This window comes from Lepisma saccharinum, chromosome 3 (genome assembly GCF_977018435.1).
Source record: "Lepisma saccharinum chromosome 3, izLepSacc3.1, whole genome shotgun sequence".
Taxonomy (NCBI): Eukaryota; Metazoa; Arthropoda; class Insecta; order Zygentoma; family Lepismatidae; genus Lepisma; species Lepisma saccharinum.
Window position 1 is genome coordinate 79,406,749 of NC_139231.1, and position 19,552 is coordinate 79,426,300.

Here is a 19,552-nt window from a genome sequence, read left to right on the forward strand (position 1 = left end):
AACAAAAGAACGCGAGGTTGGAAAATGTCTAATGTTTGTGGAGCCAGTCGCAAGATGTCAGCTGGGTAGAATGCTGGGAAACGGTGTATAAAAGGAACGTTCGTCCTTCTCTTGAATTGTGGGACTGACAAGTGAATCGCCTTGTTACTGAAACAGATTGTAACAGATGTAAGATTTCGCAGCAAAGAAAGGTGGTACCACATTCTATATTATACTTTAGTTGCTAAATGTACTTATCGAGCATAAGATCACGAATTTGTAAATGTGCAATGGGAGTAAACACCAGCGATGACATAAAATTTGCCAAGGGTGATCAAAATAAAAAGTTGTGTGCGCGTTTGTAGGATCGTCCCAACAAAAACAACAAAAATATCGTGACGATATATATCGTCAAAATATGGTGAGGATATATATAATCTAGTTGATATCGCCTGGACGATATTTTTTCAAAGCGGCCCCGGCGCCCACCCAGCGTACCTGGGGGAAACCCTGGGGGGTAAAGGCGGTCAGGGGCGTGATGCTGATCACATCACCCTCACTCACGACCGGATCAAGAAAGTGTGGGGCGTTACCCCCACAGCCCCTATACGCCTTCATGGCGTGGTGCTATGCACAGAGGAGCACTTTACCTTTTTTTACGATATATCGTCTAGCATAGACGATATAACGCCCAATACTAATGGTGACGGGTAGGTGCATGGCCTCTCCAACTCTTTGGAGGCTGTTCTCCTCGATTTTTAATACCGGGCTCCTCGTCCATCTTAGTGTTCCATTTAGTATTAGTCCACTATTTAGTCCAGAATTAGTTGATAAAATAGGTTCAATTTGATTGAAGATGTATCGGAGTGGTGGGCTTTATATGTCGCGGGTGTTGTATCCTGAAAGTTCGGTAGCTTCTTGCATGCGGAGGGTAGGGTTGTGGGGGTGAGGGTGGGTGGCTCGTCTTTCTGCTTACTACCTCTATTTTGTCTGGGGTGATCTGTTTCCTCTTTGTCCATCGCTGATGGGGTACGCTATGATCACCTTCTCAACCTAGAACAGGGGTTTCCAACTTGCGGCCCACAATGCCTTTTTTGCTGCCCGCGAAGCCAGTTTGCAAAATACACTAATTTTATGTATTTTTATTCAAATACGTTCTATTTTTACTGAAGGAACAGTTTCAGAGTATGGACTTCCTTAAACAACTGGCGTTTCTAACAGATATCGCAGGTCATCTGAATGAACTGAACTTGAAACTGCAGGGAAGAAACCAGCTGGTGTCAGATTTAATGGGAAACATAAATGGGTTCGTAATAAACTGAAGATTTTCAACGTTGCTTTGGAGAGGAATAACCTGGTCCATTTTACAAGCTTCGGCGGCTAGCAGGAGATGAAGAAACACTGGATTTTTTTTAAATTCAGTGCAGATATTAAATAAATAATGGATGAGTTTGACTCCAGATTTAAGATTTTGAAGAACTTAAAAGCAGCATCCAGCTATTTAGCAATCCTCTTGGCATTAACATCGAAGAACAACAAGCTTCTCTCCAACTTGAATTGTGTGATTTGCAAGGCGATGTGTTCCTTCAAACTAGGCAAGAAAAGGGGCCAGAGTTTTTCAAATACCTTTCAAAGGAACGCTTTCCAAACCTTCGTAGTTCTGGGCAAAGAATGACATCGACGTTCGGCAGCACATACACGTGTAAAAGGGTTTTTTCTTCAATGAAGTTCATCAAGAACCGCTACAGAAGCCGACTGGCAGATTCTTCACTGCTTCACCTTCTGAGACTTTCAAATGCAGAAATTGAAGTGGACATTCCAACTTTAATAAAAGAAGCAGATCGGCCTCAATTTTCACATTGAACACTTACTATGAAGGATTCTTATTTGTATTGTGTGTTTTTCATTTCTTTCAATTCATCCATTAGTATTGGGTTTTTGTGAAATAAATTGAATTTATACAATTTTGATTTGTGATTCCATTGTTTTTAATGCATCACTTTAGAAATTTAGGTCATGCGAAAGTACTACATTTTCAGTTCAGTACTTATGATTTTTGTAATTTATAATCCCCCTTCTCCCCCCGCAAAAAAAAAATGCGGCCCGCCAATCAACTGCTGGATATAATTTTGGCCCTCGGACCTTTTGAAGTTGGAAACCACTGATGTAGAAGATGGGTCTCTGATATGGACTTGGCGCTACAGTTCTACGGGCCTAAAAGCGAAAGCATGGTACTAATTTTTTGTCGTTAGGGTAGAGCGAAAGTATACGAGTAGAGGTGGGCAACTTTGGAGGATTACCTCCTTTTTCTTCACTATGGAACAGCAGGAATTTTACAACAGGTAGGGATGAAAGTCAACAATAAGTTTGAAATAATACACAACAATAGAACTAAGGTAGGGTACTTACTACTATTGTAAATTGTGTGATTTATTTTTCTCCGAGCAACGTAAAGGATTATGCAATATCGTAACAATTAAGTATTGTTGCTGAAATGTATATTTAAGAGAGACTTCTGGTACTGAATTTTACTTCATATTGTGCACTAGAAGTAGAAGCTTTGTAACACATTCAAAGCGCTCAGCTCTTGCAGCTATAACAAATTGCATTGGAACTATTGACGAGTTCACATTCAAAGTAGCCGGTAGACAAACTGTAAGAACGATTAGCATTTTCTAGGTGTTTATTCTTTAATTTTATATACTTTGTAGTACCCATGATGTGAATTGACGTCACAGAAATATTTTCCAGAGATTAGTGGCGTATGCTGATATCAAGGCCAGGGTAATCTCACCATACAGTGGTGTATGAATTTAAAAAGGGAAGTTGTTCAGCGAGTGAAAGCGGGTGGGGGGACCTCTTCATTATTCACGTTTTGGATTTTTTTATCACATCGAAATCTCATCATTAAAACGACAATAAGCAATGGACATAAACAATTTCAGGCTTGCTTATAAAAAGTAGCAGCCCATTAAATCCAATAGGCGTAACTTGGTGGGGACAAAGGGGGCGTTTGCTCCCCAAATTTTGCAGGTTTGTTTAAATTTACAAGTTAATGGTACTAATGTTAACTTTCTCGGACGTGAGATTTTATGATTTCGCCAATGTAACAGCTATTTAACAAAATAGTCCTGGATGTTATTTTTACGGGATAGGAAATTTCTGATACTGTCCCCCTCCAAAGTTAAACCCCAAGTTGGATTCTATCGTGTCGAACCCCGCCGCGAGGGAGAGAACCAAGGGAAATAGGCAGTGACGTGCACTGAGGAGTACCTAGTCTAACACAGATAGATCAATCAATCTCAAATCTCTAATTATTTTCAAATCACAATATTTATTGTTTTGTTGAAGCCACAGTTCATATGCAACACTTTTTTTTTCACGCGCTTCTCGTCCCTCGGTGCGTTCAGCGGCCTAGCTCGCTCTTTCTCCGCCTCACAATTCCAGGTAGAAACGGGTTTTCGAAGGGTAAGGGAAGATTTCTGCCTCTACCTCCCTTGCTCCGTTGCCCCCGCTCCCATGGTTGAAAGCCCGTGCTTTCAGGTCCTCCAGTGTATCTCCTATAGGACAGATAGGGGATTGGGTTCCCTTCGCTTCCTTTGTAAATCCTCTAATGAATTAAGGGGAAATTTTGTGCAGTACTTCTGTTCTCTGTATTTACACTACTTTTTACACGTTGTACAATATGTATGTATAATATGGGATGTACTTTTATTATTTATGCATTTGGAACGTCTTATGTGCAGACAAAAATGTTAGGCTATGCTTTTCTTTAAAATATGGAATATATAATTATTAATTAACAAATATTTGCTCACGCTCTCTCTCTTGTTCTCGTTTTAGTAGTGTTTTATTTAAATATACTAATCTCTTGGCCTCCAATAAAAAAAATGGATAAGCTAAACAATCATAAATACGGATGTACTTATTTGGGCAAGTGAACGCACGTTCTAATTCTTGTTGTTGGTTTAGTTTATTTTACTTCGCTTTTCTGCCACATTTGGTTATCGCGAAAATGAGGATGAGTGATGATATGATGAAACTGATGAACGGACCTCACAAAGAACAATTCAGGCCGGAATTCATGACGAGCGTGCATTCTTGTTCTTATGTGTTGTACTCTGCCTGCAGTGAATAATGAAAAAAATAGAAATGAAAAATGTATCCCAGAACTCAAAAAGCCAAATGAATATCATTGAAGAAATTAGAAAAAAGGTTTGTTTAAAGGTGTGTTTTATTACCCATCGCTTTTTCTAGCTGTATAGATTTAATCGGAATAAGTAGCTAAGAGCTTGGAAAGTCGTGAGGGACAATCACGAACAGAGAATTCTAGGCTCCTGATTTCACAGTGCCCTGCAGATGCACTGGGAAGAAATTATTTGTATTTTCTTCTCTCATCTATCGCTTTACCTAATTTCTGCCATGACGATGAACGTTGATTAAATTAAACTGGTGAAGATTGGTTGCAAAGGAACACTCATACAAAAGCCAGGGCTTGAGCCCGGATCCTTCAGTAACGAGATCGTGAGATGGGGAAATTAGGGAAATCAAGCAATGCAAAATTTTTGAAAAAAAAACGTTAATCATATATAAAGATGGTATTTCAAAAATTCAATTGAAAATTACTGCTCAGGAAAAATGCAGTTTGCTTTACCGATACCCACGTGTCCGAATGGTTAGCGCTTTCCTCACATGTTTGTTGTCGGCCGACCTCCGTGGAGGAGTGCAAGTGGTCCCGGATCTGTACCCGATGGAGGCATATAGTGGTTCGGATCCCACATTAAACTATAGGTCTAGTCCCGATTAGCCTTTCTGTGTATAAAGTGGACTTAAAACGTCAAATCAACCATCAAATCAACCAACCGTGGGGGATTGGTTACCACAGCGCGCTACAACACCAGGAGTTCCGGGTTCGAACCCCTACCTGGACATGGGTGTTCTTTGTGTTTGTCCCTTCATTAATTTTGTCGTATCATCTTCGCGATTAACCAAATGCGTCAAAAAAGCGAATCAAATCAAATCATTCATTGATTGATTGTTTGATTTGGTTTATTTTACTTCGCTTTCCTCCATTTTTGGCTAATCGCGAAGACGATACGATAGAATTGATGAAGGGACACACAAAGATCACCCATTGCAAAGCCGAGATTCAAATCCGGCATCTCTGGCTCAGTAGTCAAATCAAATCGTTTTTGATTTTCGAAAGTGGGTGGAAGATATGAGTACAATTTTTTGTACTCATTCCTAACTTTGCAATTTTTCCTGTATTTGACGTTCTTCTTTTAGGAATACTGGGCCCTAAAAGGGGGGGGGGGGATTATGACTAGTTGGGCACGCCACTCATTGCTACCCCAAGTGTCGACGTCACCGCACGTCACTGGAAATAGGGAATATAGGTGCCAACAGGAAATCGCCAAATCCGATACAGCAAGTGCTACAGCTTGTTCTCATCCACATAATTTAATTACGAAGGAAAAATGTTTATTTTATGTGATTTTTTTGTAAACAGGTAAAATAAGCTCTGTCATCAATTACATGTGTGTTATATTTTTATAGACATTCCATTTAATTGAAACATTAGTATAATAATGGCAACTACGTAGGATAGTTAAATGTGGCGACCACGCAGGATCGTTACACTATATCACTGTATTTTAACAATAACGGCAACTCTTTGGGTACGGTGGCGAGGGCAGTAACGGGTTGCTTTCTCGTTAATGGGTGGCGATGGGTAGGGATCACGGGAAAGGGTGCGAGAGGGTTAAACAGGTCTTGAGCTTGTATTTTTTTCGGGTGGAGTGGGTGGAGATTTTTGGGATGGGCTGGTGTGGGAAAACGAGAAGTAACCCGTTTCTGGTTGGAATGGTGGGTGGGTTAAAGTGGTTAAAGTTAAAATATATCTGTGGTGCGGCCGTCGTTATTCCTGGCCTTCAATTGCATCTGATTGGCTTTCCATCCACCTGCTGTGTCGTATACAAAGCGTTTTCTCCGTAAGTAAGTAATGCAGATTTATCTCGTAGAACGTCATATTTGCAACTGAAAATGCCGCCTTTAAAGATTATCGGCAGATAGAAATAGCTACCAAGGTTAGTCGCCAATACACAAGGCTTTTAGTAAAAGCCATTACATGTGAAAGTGGACAAACAAGGTTAATTTATTTTTATTCAAAGTATGTCTTATTATGAAATGAAAGAAAAATTATGCAGAATTTGGAAATATTAATACAAACATTAGTTTCGTGGCTATTAAATAATATATTGTTTCAAACCTATCTATTACTTTTTATAGTGGGATTTTATGTTTGGTGTTTCCACTTAATTTAGTTATTACACAAAATTACACAAAATGTATTTTCTGCAGCTGAAAATTGAGATGGGGTAGGAATATTCTGAAATTAAATAACGTTCATCAAGGACAATGAAATTACACGAATTCATATTTGAAGGTGCTAAGAAAAATAATTAAGAAATGAATGTAAATTTGTCTGAATGTCACAACCGTCACAATTGAATTGCCCATAAGTACAGATCTCAGACCTGCCATGTGGCTTTACTCGCGATGGCGTGTGGTAAGAGGCCTTTATTTATTTTCACAAATAGCTGACACTATATCGGGTCAATAGAGAAACTTTTGAGATTCCCACAGAGATTAAAAACTTGGATTGCTTGCAACAGGAACATTCTTGCATAGCCATTCGGTTACAGTTTAAACACTAATAAAAGCGTTAAAAATTTGCTACAGGAGTAATTTCGACGTTTGCTTTGGGATGGTTGGAAACTGACTTTGGAACTAACGCTTTACTTGTAACACCGTTAAAGAGAACAAATATTTTTTTTTATAGTAGTAACTGTTTAGAATAGGTTAGTGAAACTCTGAGTCACTTACATTTTGAAACTGTTGGGTAATAAATATTTTTTAAAAAAACTTTATTTTTCATTACTTAAAATTTTCTCGTGAAAGGATATTTAAGATTACTATATTTTTCTTTCCGCTGAGTTAGGATGGAAATAAAATTTTAATATTTAGGTAACTATATGTAACCAGAAAAAGGAACACCTTTGAAAACACGTTACATGAGTTATACCAGTGGCGTGCGGTCACGTCGACACTTGGGGTAGCTACCAGTGGCCTGCCCAACGGGGGTTGGTGGGGGTCAACCCCCTCCCCCTAGGGCCCAGTATTTCTAAAACAAATCAACGTCAAAGGTAGGAAAAAATTGCAAAATGAGGAATGACTACAAAAAAAGGTACACGCAACTCCCACCCACTTTAGAAAATAAAAGAGAGAGATTTGACTATTAATCCAGAGATCCCAGGTTCGAATCCCGGCCTGGCAAGGGGTGTTCTTTGTGTGTGTCCCTTCATCAATTTTATCGTATTATTTTCGCGATTAGCCAAATGTGGCAGAAATAAAATAAACCAAATCAAACACTCATTCAATGATTTGATTTGATTTTTGTTGCTTAGCGTAATCAAGGGGTCCCGGGTTCGATACCCGGTGGCGGCACAAGTGAATCTGATCCCATTTTAAACTTTTGGTCCAGTCCCGATTAGCCTTACTGTGCATAAAGTGTGTTTAAAACCAAAACTCAAACAATAAGATCGCGTCATTTCTGTCCCAAATAAATACCTTCGAATTTATGATTGGTTTAGGTTACCTATTTTGTTGTTAATTGGAGAGATTAGTATTTTTACTAAGGGGCAAGGGAAGCAGAGGCGGAAATCTTTCCTTTCCCTTCAGGCGGATGTTTCTACCTGGAACTGGTGAGGCCTTGTCCGCTGATCGCACCGAAGGACAAGAAGAGCGTGAAAAAAGAATGTGTTGTATGTGAACTGTGGCTTCAACAAGACAATAAATATTGCGATTTGAAAATAATTAGAGATGTGAGATTGATTGATCTATCTCTGCTAGACTAGCTACTCCTCAGTGCACGTCACTGAGTTAAGAAAATATGCGGCTGGGCAGAATGACGCTGGTGCCACACATGTGAAAAGCAAAGCGAGAGCGGGACAAAAGTCACTGTTTCCCGTGCACTGTGTGGCAACTTCAATCGGGCTGCGATTCCTAGTTCGACCTCTCTGGCCTCCCTCCGGGGTGCTTTTGTGTCAGCCCTGACCATTCCAGCAAATACTGTCTGTCTGTATCACATGGATTACAAAGACCAACTCTACAACGAGATGTTTCATTCTCTTAAACCTCCGAACACACGGAGTTGTGCTCCGACGTGGGAACAGTGCTAACTTCTGGCACCCGCCTAATTTCATGGCCGTGCGTTTGGTTTTCTCGAGTAGCGTTAACTGAATTAGTTACTTTCGAAATTAATAACCCTAAACTAGTCACTTACGGAATACTTAAGAAACTACCGCCAATGATAGTTGATTGATTTGGCGTATTTTACTTCGCTTTTCTGCCACTTTTGGCAAATCACGAAAATGAGGATGAGTGATGATATGAGGAAATTGATGAAGGGACACTCACAAAAGAACTCATGTCCAACCTGGGATTTGAACCGAGGACCCCTGGCGGCGTAGCCCGCTGTGCTAACCACTCCTCCAGTGACCAGTGTCGTCGAACGAAAGAGACGCAGCTAGGAAAACACATCCGACTGAAACAATAGATGTGTCAACGATATTCGGCAGCGTGCGTAGTCGCAGTCGCTTGCGTTCTAGGAGAACATACCTTTACTCTCCCGACATTGGACAGCCGCATATCGAAACTGGAAACGTAGTGGTGCATAAGTGGGTTGGAGAAGTGTCTTGGGAAGATGGGGGTGGGGGGGTTAGCGAAGATGTGTTTCTAGGATGAAACCCTCTTAGGAGTTCCACGGACCAGGAGAGAGTGAGAGAGGGAGGGAAAACTTGGGTCCTAATTAAATTAAGGTGGCTGAAGGAGGGAGTTTCAAAACTTGCTCCCCCAAAACTCTGACAGCTAGCGCGATGGGAGGAGTGCATAAACGTTAATGCGGAGATGAGCGAACTCTGGAGTTTCCAGGATAAGTGGGGGAGGGACTTGGAAGTTCCAGGAATTCTGCTTCCAGGGTGAGCCTGGAGGAACCCTTTCTTCCAAGCAAGCCAGGAACTTTTCCAGAAGGAATAAGGAACAGGGGTGTTACGTCTCGTCGTGGAAGATTTGCATGAGTTCTGGTTTCGCCTAAGACTTCGCCATTAATAAGACTCCCTCCTGGCGTTGCCTTCGAAGCAGCTGCCGTGGGGAAATCCCGAGACGCAAATTTCAGAGGGGAGGTAGTTTGGCAGACATGCTGAAGTACGTTGGTGAGATAGCAGCTAATGGTCAAAATAGGTTTTTAAAGGAGGTGACATTAATATCTGCAAATGTGAAACAAGAGGCTACAACATAAAAATAAAGATATCGCGTAAACGATATCTATATATAATCTTACCGAAACTAGTCACGTCAAGGTGACAGCGGAACCATATATACCACGAGACTTCTTCACAATGCTTCCTATGCCAACGCCTCGGCCACGGGCAGAAAACGTGCAGAGCCAAACCACGATGTGTTAGATGTGGAGAAGAACATTGCTTCTTAGGCCGGCAAGTTTAAGATAAAACAGTAGATTGGTTTCGCGTTTGTATAAATATTCATTATAGATTTTGAAAACTGTTCAGTTTTAAAGAACCATTCCTCGGCATCAGTCTAGAAAACTTCACTTTCGGTTTTGCAAACTATTCGTATGTTTCGGTTTTGCAAAGCATCAGTCTTTAGTCATGAAATTTTCAATTATTCAGAAAGCCGGAAATAGTAAATAATTCTACTAGCTAAAAGAAATTCATGGTATCTACCTTCCCGTGCACATACCGTTGTGTCAGTGACTACTGGAACTTCTTCAAACTTAAAAATTGGTGGACTCATGTGTTGAGTCGTCAGCAAATTTAGCTTTGGAACTAGAAAAGAACAAAAGAATTCGCATGTACTCGTAAATAAAGCTAAGTTCACAGCATGAGAGCGATCGACGAAGCCCCCTGTCTCGCTCACTCCCTCCTTTCTGCCCGTCATACAACGATACAGCACCACTGCTAGCTGCAATCCACACGTGTACATGAGAGCGCTCTTCAACAAATGCGGTGGGTTGGACCAAGTCTGGTTTAGGAATCGACCAATAATTCAAAGACAACAACCGACACCTTAGATCATATCACCTACGATTTTATATCAACGTGATCAGAGTTACGTCACATCGGTGTCTGAGCGCGTTGAGTGGTCGATTCACAATTTCGCCATAGAATATTCCGAATTGTAGTCCTGGCATGGAATTTTTAGCATCACTTTCACTAATTTCATGTAATCCTCATCCATCCTTAGCTTCGCGATTAGACTAGAGCAGTGTTCCTCAACCACCGGGCCTTGGCATCAATTATACCGGGCCGCGAGAGGTTCTCCTAAACTTTGAGACTTGCAGCCCAAGCTGGCAGCAACCTGAAAAGATTACCTTTTGTTCGGGATTGACCAGCGATAAGAGGAAATCCTCTCTCGCTAGTGTTGGTGATAATTCAAAGCTGCTGAGACCAGCCTCCAAATTTGAATTTTAACTGTTGGGTCTTTCTCGAATTGTATTATAAACCTATATGTAACATGCATAAATAATGTGTGTGGGTGTGTTTGATTCCAAGCGGAGACGCCATGCTTACTTCTCTCTTTAACCACAACAAAGAGAGGTGACGACACGAAAGCGCCTGCGCTCAGCTAAAACATGGCTGCATTCCGTTCTAGTAAATGGATAGGGGACTCATAATTTTAACGGTAGATAATTACAAAATTTACATTACTTTCTAACAGTATAGTTTGTATATATTGATTTGGTATATTTTACTTCGCATTTCTGCCACTTTTGGCTAATCAGGAATATGAGGATGAGTGATGAAATGATAAAATTGATGAAGGGACATCCATGCTCAGACCGGGATATAAACCCGAGACCTTCGGCGTCGTGGTGCGATGTGCAGAGAGAGAATTGAGGGGGTGAGGGAATGAGGTAGACAAGTGAGAATAGTAGAGAGAGAGAGATATGCGGTCCATATCGCAGCATCCGCACCTCACGAAAGATGTGCAGAGGAGCTCCAGAGAAGCGAGAAGCCCAGCTTATAAAGGATTCATACCCGGATCTCCTGGCCTGGAATCACCAGTGACAGCGGCGTGCATATTTCAGGCACCCTTTTCCGGGGAGAAGAGGCCCGGAATTTCCCCGGATCCTCCGGTACGGGCTCCTCACAAACACCACACGGGAGGAAGGGGGGGGGGCGAAGGCCGCGTGAAATGTGTCGTTCTTTGTAGAGTCGGACAACCTTTTCCTTTACCCATCCTCCCCCTCGGGCTCAGGCACCTCCGGGGGGAGGGGGCCGTCAATTTTCCAAGCGGGCTCCCAGATACGCATTAAACTTTTACGCAAGGCATTTCGCGGACCTTCCTGTGGTATCACACATGCATGCGAAAGCCCCTGCCGCAGCGGTAAATACATATAAACCATACTCAGTGTTGCCATCTCAAGGAACCAGAAAAATATTTCAAAATTCTTCATTTTTCGAACGCGGAGTGTAATTATTAACCCGTTAAGAACATATTTCATCCAGGGCCATCATTATTTCCGTCCTCCAATTTCATAAGAGCGCCGGGCACGCATCAAGGAAATGCTCATCTGAGTGGTTGCTGCATCCACCTACCGTGACGTAGCGAACACACCCTCAGCAAGGACCAATCAGGTTGCCTACTTCCAGTATATCTGCACACAGAAAATGTATGCATTTCCATTCAATGTCTAGGTGGAGATAAATTCACTATAACTAGAAGAAAACTTTAAAAATTTATATAAAAATTACACATTCATTTTCTCACACAAATCCACGGCATACACTGTATGTCACGAATTCTATTTTTCGCAGTAGTGCATTTTGAAACACGTCGTAGTAGTAATTTTCTGATGTCAGAAACTTCAATGCCTTACATGTTCATCCTTTCGTGTAAGGATTCAATGTGAGAAGATTTGATACAATAATCTCGATTTTCTCCCAACCCCTAGCCCGAACCAGGCCAATCCAGTTCTAAATAGTCCCACCTCCCTCCTCCTTTTTCTTAAAATAAAGGTTTGACCACTTCATGCTCGAATAGGCTTATCGAAACTGAGCAGATCCCCCCACCAATGATCAAACACGGGATCCCTTAATTACAAGGCTACACGAATACCGCTACGCCATCGGGAATCTATTCTACTTTTCCGCAATGTATTAAGGAGCCATTAATATTTTAAAGTTGCTCTGGAACTATTGTAAGAGAATCGCACCTGTGTAGATGAATGAAGAAAGAAACTCCTGGGATCATGGCACGGTATGCTGACCATCTTGCCACAAAGACTGGCAGTATATGCCTTAGTCGCGACCATCTACGCAAGTGCGCATGCGCTAACTGGACGAATCCACTGGCAAAGTAGGGATGAGGGCTGCAAGTGGAACTATACAGGAAGCAGGTTCCGTTAAAAGTGTCTGCTGCTGAGACAGCATTGATGTAATACGATGTTCTAACGATGATCACAAACGCAACAAAGCGAGCGATATAAACAAAACAAAACCGAACGAAATATTGATCTGGAACCTGCAGCATTGTTTCGTACAAATTTCTACCTACCTTGCCTATCGCGTGTAGACTCGTCCTCTCGAGCTAGTCTCTGTCTTCCGCGGTCGGAAATAATATCATTATATGAAAATTTATTTACTGCATGTATCATTATGTATTAACTATTATGAAATGAATCCGAGTTTTATCTTGATATGCTACCTTACCTACTTTTATTATCTTGGATATCAAAAGATGTAAAACAATAGAATTGGTAATTGAATCTAATAAAGAACAACAATAATAATAAAACAATAACACTTACCCAGTGCTACTAGATTTCCTGAGTACGCGTCCATTTTTTGTGTCACTGAAACCTCCTATAAAAACGAAATTATATACAGATTAAACTTCAATAGAAATTAGACTCCAAGCATTGTACAATACAAAACGCAGAAAAAAATACTACACTAATAATACGGAATCTATTAATTTCATATATCTCAAATTCTGCATTTTAAAATGTTGGCTATTTTGTAGGGATAGTACCGAGACTTTGGTAAAAAAAAAAAAAAAACGAGACGAGAATGAGACTGGCCTGTATAAAATCGAAACGGGTTCGAGTCCCATCACTCACCCACATAGTGGATTAACACCAACGGCAGAAGGGTGGGACAAACACAATAAGGTATCTAACGCGTCTTACCCGAAATTCGAACCCATGGCCCTTGGTTTTGTAGCACACTACGCTAACCGCACTGCCACGGAGATCGGTCGATATTTAGTTGTGAGCATTTTCTTCATTAAGCAGAAAAATCAGCCTCCCGATGGCGTAGTGGTTAACGCTGTCACCTTAAGGGGTCGATCCCCGGTAGAGGCACATTGCACCCCATTTTAAACTGTAGGTCCAATTCTGATCAGAATATCTGAGCATAAACTGGACTGAAAATAAATCTGGCCGAGTGAGGCACTTCAATTCAGTCTGGTTCTCCAACCATCCCCTCAAAAATGTCAAATGCACCATCAACTTACGACAATAGAATAGCCCTAAACTGCTTTAACCGGTCAGAAAATATTAGTTATAAACTATATATCCCCATCAGCCCTTCCCTGGCGCACAATGTTGTTTTTTTTTTTTCCGAGGAGTGCAGCCGTGTATAAACATGTATGCTGTTATGCTTTGTTTGTCTTTTACATCAAATATCATGGTGGATAGAGCTTCAATTTTTTTTTTCATCTGGAACTATAATCGGAAAGCTTTTCGAGCACTCTAAGTCCTAGGGAGTGGCAGCGTTAGAGCTTCTGTCTGGGTAGGTCACTGGGTGGCTGCCCATGATTTGGATGAGCCACATCTTTAATGAAAGATGTATTTCCATATTATCATAGTTACTGTATTAGTGTTCAAAATAGGGACTTACCATCCAATTATAGGGTGCTTCAGTTTGTAGCTTTACGATTTCATTTTATTTTTATTGCAAAATTTGCTAATTCCAGCCTCATTTTGGGTGGACCTACCTCTGGTGGCGTCATAGGTTCCTACCGTCTCCGTTCATTACAATATCCACGAGTGCTGACCCCTACAAGAACATTGGTGTTTGTCCTCTCATCACTTTTCATGAGTCAATCATCTAGCTATTCTCATCACGCGATTAATCTCAAAAGACTGAGCATCTACGCAACATAGGAATGCAAGCAATACAGGGTGTCCACAAAAATCACTCACTTTTGGCCAAAGAGCAATTCGTACGATGTTACACGAAGAGGTCCACATGAGTGCCTCGTTTAATCCACAAGCATTGAAAGACGTCTGCTCTTTAAATTAAAGTGCACTGGCTTGTGAATTTTTGGACACACTGTGGTAATAATATCGTTCAATTTTTTCCAGCTTTTTCGTGAAGAGGTTTAATTTTACTGCTATTAAGTAACTAACAATTGGTTTATGAAGCCCAGTGAATCAATATGTTACTATTTTTATTAATAGAAATGATTGCACGCTTGCCCTGGAGCGAAAATTTTGGGCAACTGACAACACTGATTTCCCCTAGTTAGCAACCCTGACTTGCGCTGGAACTGGAGTAAAATATTTGGATGTGACAACTCTGACCAGACGATGTTCTTTCCTCAGAAACCCCGATTCAAACATGAATCTATTTCATCTCACTCTATTTTCTCTTTCCTACTCAGGAAACGTATTTACTTTTCCTCTCTCCCACAGCACTTCAAAATATATCGCCATTATAAATTCCTTTACACGAGCAAAGAAGATAAAATGGAACCTTTTGTCCTTCAATAAATATATCGCTCTCATACTCCCAGGAGGTTGATGTGCGATTTCACACAGGGATGTCTTCATTCATTATTTACTCCTCACTCCGCTAGATGTCAGGAACATCGCAAGTGTTAATAATGAAACATATCTTCAGCTTTGTATTCTCTGTCCAAGCACATTTTTGAAACTTCCAATTTTATTTTCGGATCTACCACAATATTATGTCAAAAAAGAACATTGTAAAAATGTTATTATGTTGTTTATTGAATGAATAAAACTATTTGTTGTAGATAACGTATAAATAATGGTTGAAAAATACATTCGCATTTGGTAAAACAGGAAATCATTTTTTTAATATGATGTAAACTGTATATATTTATGTAATATAGAAAAAAGGAACAAAAAGACACAGGGGAAGAAATACTGAAGGACAAATGAAGAAAGAGTGGAAGAGATGAAAGAAGTAAGAAAATATAAATAGGAGAGGGGAGAGAGAGGTATACGATTCAATTATTATTTTTTAGTGCAAAGAAATAAGGAGGGGGAGGATTACTTCCAAAGAGAATTGAGCTACTTGAGGCAGTAGCTGTTGGGGGGTTTGGGCAGGTCCGAGTGGATGACCTTGCAGTGCACACGTTGTCTGCAGTTGAGGTTACGTCACGTATGCGAATGAAGCCGTGTGTTTGTACTGTTGTATTGTAGGAACTTACATGAGAGTCTGGTTATATTTGAAGTAGTGTATAAAAAGCACAGTGCACTAGTCTATAAGCCATAGGTGTAACAACTTGCGCACGATAGTTAAATCATATGGTATCGGACAGGCAGACTATGATTACGTCATAGGCGTGCGCACGGGGGGAGTCAAGGGGGCAATTGACCACCCAATCATGGGCGTCCGCAGATTTTTTACACGGAGGGATAAGTAAGGTATTTTTCCATGGGGTATATTCCAGACATCCATGTCCCTACATTATTATACTTTGGCCTAGAAATGTAGTGTGGAGGAATCTTCTGTCGGTTATTAAACGCTACTCTTAAAGAAAATAAAGTATGTTTAAGCCGATTAAAGTTCAAAGCAAATATGGGCGAAGGGGGTGCAGGGGCACAGCAAGCACAGGGAGGAAATGAGCATTGCCCCTCCCGAACCTTGGACGGAAATCAATTCTAGGGGGGGCGAACATTGAGATAAAAGATAGCGAGACTAGTAGAATCTAAGAGTAGCAGGACAAAATGATACTCAAGATGGAATTAGTTTTCACGTCTTTCTTGCATTAATTCTTCCAGACGGCCAACTGAACTTTCAACAAGGCTTTTGCCATCCCCTAATCAGAGGGGGGTCTGCGCACGCCTATGGATGACGTCATGAATACTGACAGCTCTGTTCTTATTTCAGGTGACAATGGGTAAGAAATTCGAAAAATTGTACTAAAAGCACCTTCATACTTAGATGTTGATGAAGAGAAGACATTTTTGTGTTTACGGTGAGACAGGCGTTTAGCCCACGAGAACTGCGCCAATGTTGTAGGTGGCGCCCTGTATTAGAAGTGTGACATTTACATTGAAACTAAAGATACAGACTTCCTTATAAATGTTCTGTAAACCCACTTTGTTGGATAGAAATGTGGTTGTCGTAAGCCACACTCCAAGTTCGGGAAAGATAGTAATCAAAGAGCATACTTTGTTTTCAGTTCTTCAATAATAGCAAAATTAATTTTGACGACACAGTAAATAAAAATACCAAGAAGTGGTTCAATAGAGACATCCTTTCTCAATTTTCAGGTAAAATTTGAAAATTTTCCATCGATTCGTTCTCGAGATAATCGTGACCAAGGTTACCCGTAAGCTCACACAGGCTTGACAGAACTTTCACCAGGGTATAAGATCACCTTAACCAAGCTTTTATTTTGTATTTCTTCTTTGTTAAGGTTACTGGAACGGATTGTATACTTTTTTCAACATAATAAATCGCCACCGTTACTTTGCAAACTCTGAGGGCCTTATCTCTTATCCTTCTCAAAATACAAAAAACACCCTACCACAAGCAATTGTTGGAAACCAGAAGAAGGATAATATAGGCGGATAGTGTAGATGCAATCTTTAGATTCTGATAACAGTCAATTTCATGTTTGGAAAGATACTCGGATCACAAAGGATTCCCCCCTTAGAGCTTCGGGGGTTTCCTCGCTAATGGCATGTAGGGCTCTGCGGGGTTCCCCGTTTTGGTTCGGAGGGGGAAAAGCTCCCACCGTTGAAAGGTGCGGGAGAGCGGCCCTTGTGAGGTTTCTTGAATCCGCGGGGGGTCCCTGGGAGGAGTCGCGAAATGAAACAATATCGCTTAGATGAGCGGATGGGGAAGGGCGTGCCCCCGTGTCTTTTAAGGCTCCCCCTCAGAGGAGGAAAACGTCAAAACGGGTGGGAAAACAGCGCCTGGCACTGTGTTTATTAAGATATTCGATTTGGGGGGAAAACTGCTGAACTTTCGGCTTTCTTTCGAAAGCTGTAAAGTTTGTTTTGATTCAATGTTATGCTCAGATAGGCTATTCGGCGACACAAAACGTAAAAAAGTTTCTGGCGCTTTATGTAATCCATATTTAGTGTTAATTTGAGCAAGTTAGCAACACTGATACGTATGACAACGGGACGAGACAAGACATGGTACAGTCTCGTCTCGATTTATAAATGTCCTTCTAGTTCTCGTCTCGCTCTTGAACGGTAAGCTGGCCACCAGAACCGCGTTGTGGTGTTGCCTGGTAATGAAGGGGTCCCGGTTCGATCCCTGGTGGAGGCACATAGTGGTTCGGATTCCAATTTAAACTGTAAATCCAGGCCTGATTAGCTTATCTGAGAATAAAGTAGACTTAAAACAAACATCGACTCGAGAGGTAAGTCTCGGTCTCAAAATATATACAGTTGTGAGTAACATGTACAGGGTGTCATCGCATAAACTTTCACAGTGTATAGAGGACACTAAGGCAGACAACTTTTCTCAAAACTATTTTATGTTTGACTCTCTTTTCGACTCGACGAGATCTCCTGAAGGCATGACGACACTGCACAGACTCACTTTCTTTCTCTGGTTCTCTAAAGACTTTGTCTTTCTTTACCGTATTTCTATCTCTCATTCTTTTTCTCTCCCTTTATCCCTCTGTGCGGTGATGACGAACTTTTAAAAATACTGAAAATTCAAGCAATATCCTAGAGGTTAGGCAAAACCGCAGTTTACAACTTATCTCAAACCCATTTGTTGCTATTCTTGATTACTATTCGTATTGGGTATGGAAGTATTGTAAACAGATTTGAAGTACGTACACCGCATGTATGGTTCGTTTTCAGTCTGCTGCAACAAACAGAATTTGACAACGAGACAAAACCAGGAATAATTTTTATATATAATTCGTGAGCTTACTTTCATTTCCACTTTCTTTAAAGCAGAATTTCCACACATTGCCGTTCGCCCACATTTCATCTCGATCCGACAATGTTTCGACCTAGGCTTGCTGGTGTTACAAAACTGGACGTGTTAATGGAACGAGCGTCTAGGGACAGCATTAGCACCTTAGGAAATACATGCTAACAGCACCAAACCTGATCTTCCTAACATATCCACGTATGCATATAATAGCTTAAATAAACAAAATATAACTTGCCAAACCTATTTATACGCTTATTTATGTTAATTATATGCCTAAGTGGATAGGTTAGTCACTTCAGGTTTGGTGCTGTTAACATGTACTTCCTAAGGTGCTAATGCTGTCCCTAGCCGATCGTTTAATGGACGTGGCACTTCCACACTTTCTCGCCAGGTGTGTCTGTTTTCCCGTATTGCTCTATAAACACACGCTCCCAGCTACGCCCACCCTATTATCCATTAACTTACCCCCGCAACACCCTACGCAGTTATTGTGTGCCGGCATTGACAAATAGGGGAGTCTATGAATCAAGCAAAGAAGGGAAATGCATTCCCCCCTCTCTTTCCTGTTCTTTACGGATTGCTTGGGATATATAGACCCCAAGTGAAATAATCGATTATTACACGGAATAACGGTGTTTCTCTAGCTACTCTCGCAAGGCAGGTGGGATTTTGTGACAGACTTAATTTTCGCGTTTGTAATATTATCTATTTAAGTGTACATTGGGTTTACAATATAAGGACATTAAACAGTATATGAACCGCTGTGATGTAAGCAAATGAAGTCAAACTTGGGAGGTTTTTTTTTTCCATTTCTTTATTTTTTCTTTCAAGACTATTGTGTGTGTCAAAATATGTAAGAAGGAAACAAATATGACAGCATGTTTCATTTTTATTTGTGAATTTATAAAGAGAACTATCGACACGTGCATAAAACTTTCATAAAATGAAAGAAGGCGGACAACTTTTATTATTTATTAAATTGCAAGAGGAAAAGAGACACTTCGAAAGTCTTCTTTGAGTTTCGAACTCCGAACCACAGCCTTCGAAACTAATCTTCATTACAATTAGACTATGGAAAGTCTCCTAATTCTTTTGTAACAATATTTTCTAGGACTTCATCGATGGTGTAACGAAATCTAGGGGCGCCGACTTCAATCACCGGTGGAGGCACACTGTGCCGTGGTTCGGACCCCATTTCAAACCGAAAATGGAGTCCAGCAAACTGTTTACATTCTGGAGGTCATAATTTCAAGATGTCGAGCTTAATATTTGGATCCCACCTCCAGAGTAATTCATAGGTCTACATGTAAGTAGGCTACATTTTTTTT

General features: G+C 40.8%; 1 protein-coding gene across 1 annotated transcript in view; it reads right to left on the reverse strand.

The window, feature by feature from the left end:
* Positions 1–19,552, reverse strand: part of LOC145985857 (radial spoke head protein 6 homolog A-like) — a 447,142-nt gene that overhangs the window by 338,239 nt on the left and 89,351 nt on the right. The window contains exon 2 of the mRNA XM_083119960.1: positions 12,869–12,923. The gene's annotated coding sequence lies outside the window, so the exon portion shown is untranslated. The remainder of the gene's footprint in view (positions 1–12,868; positions 12,924–19,552) is intronic.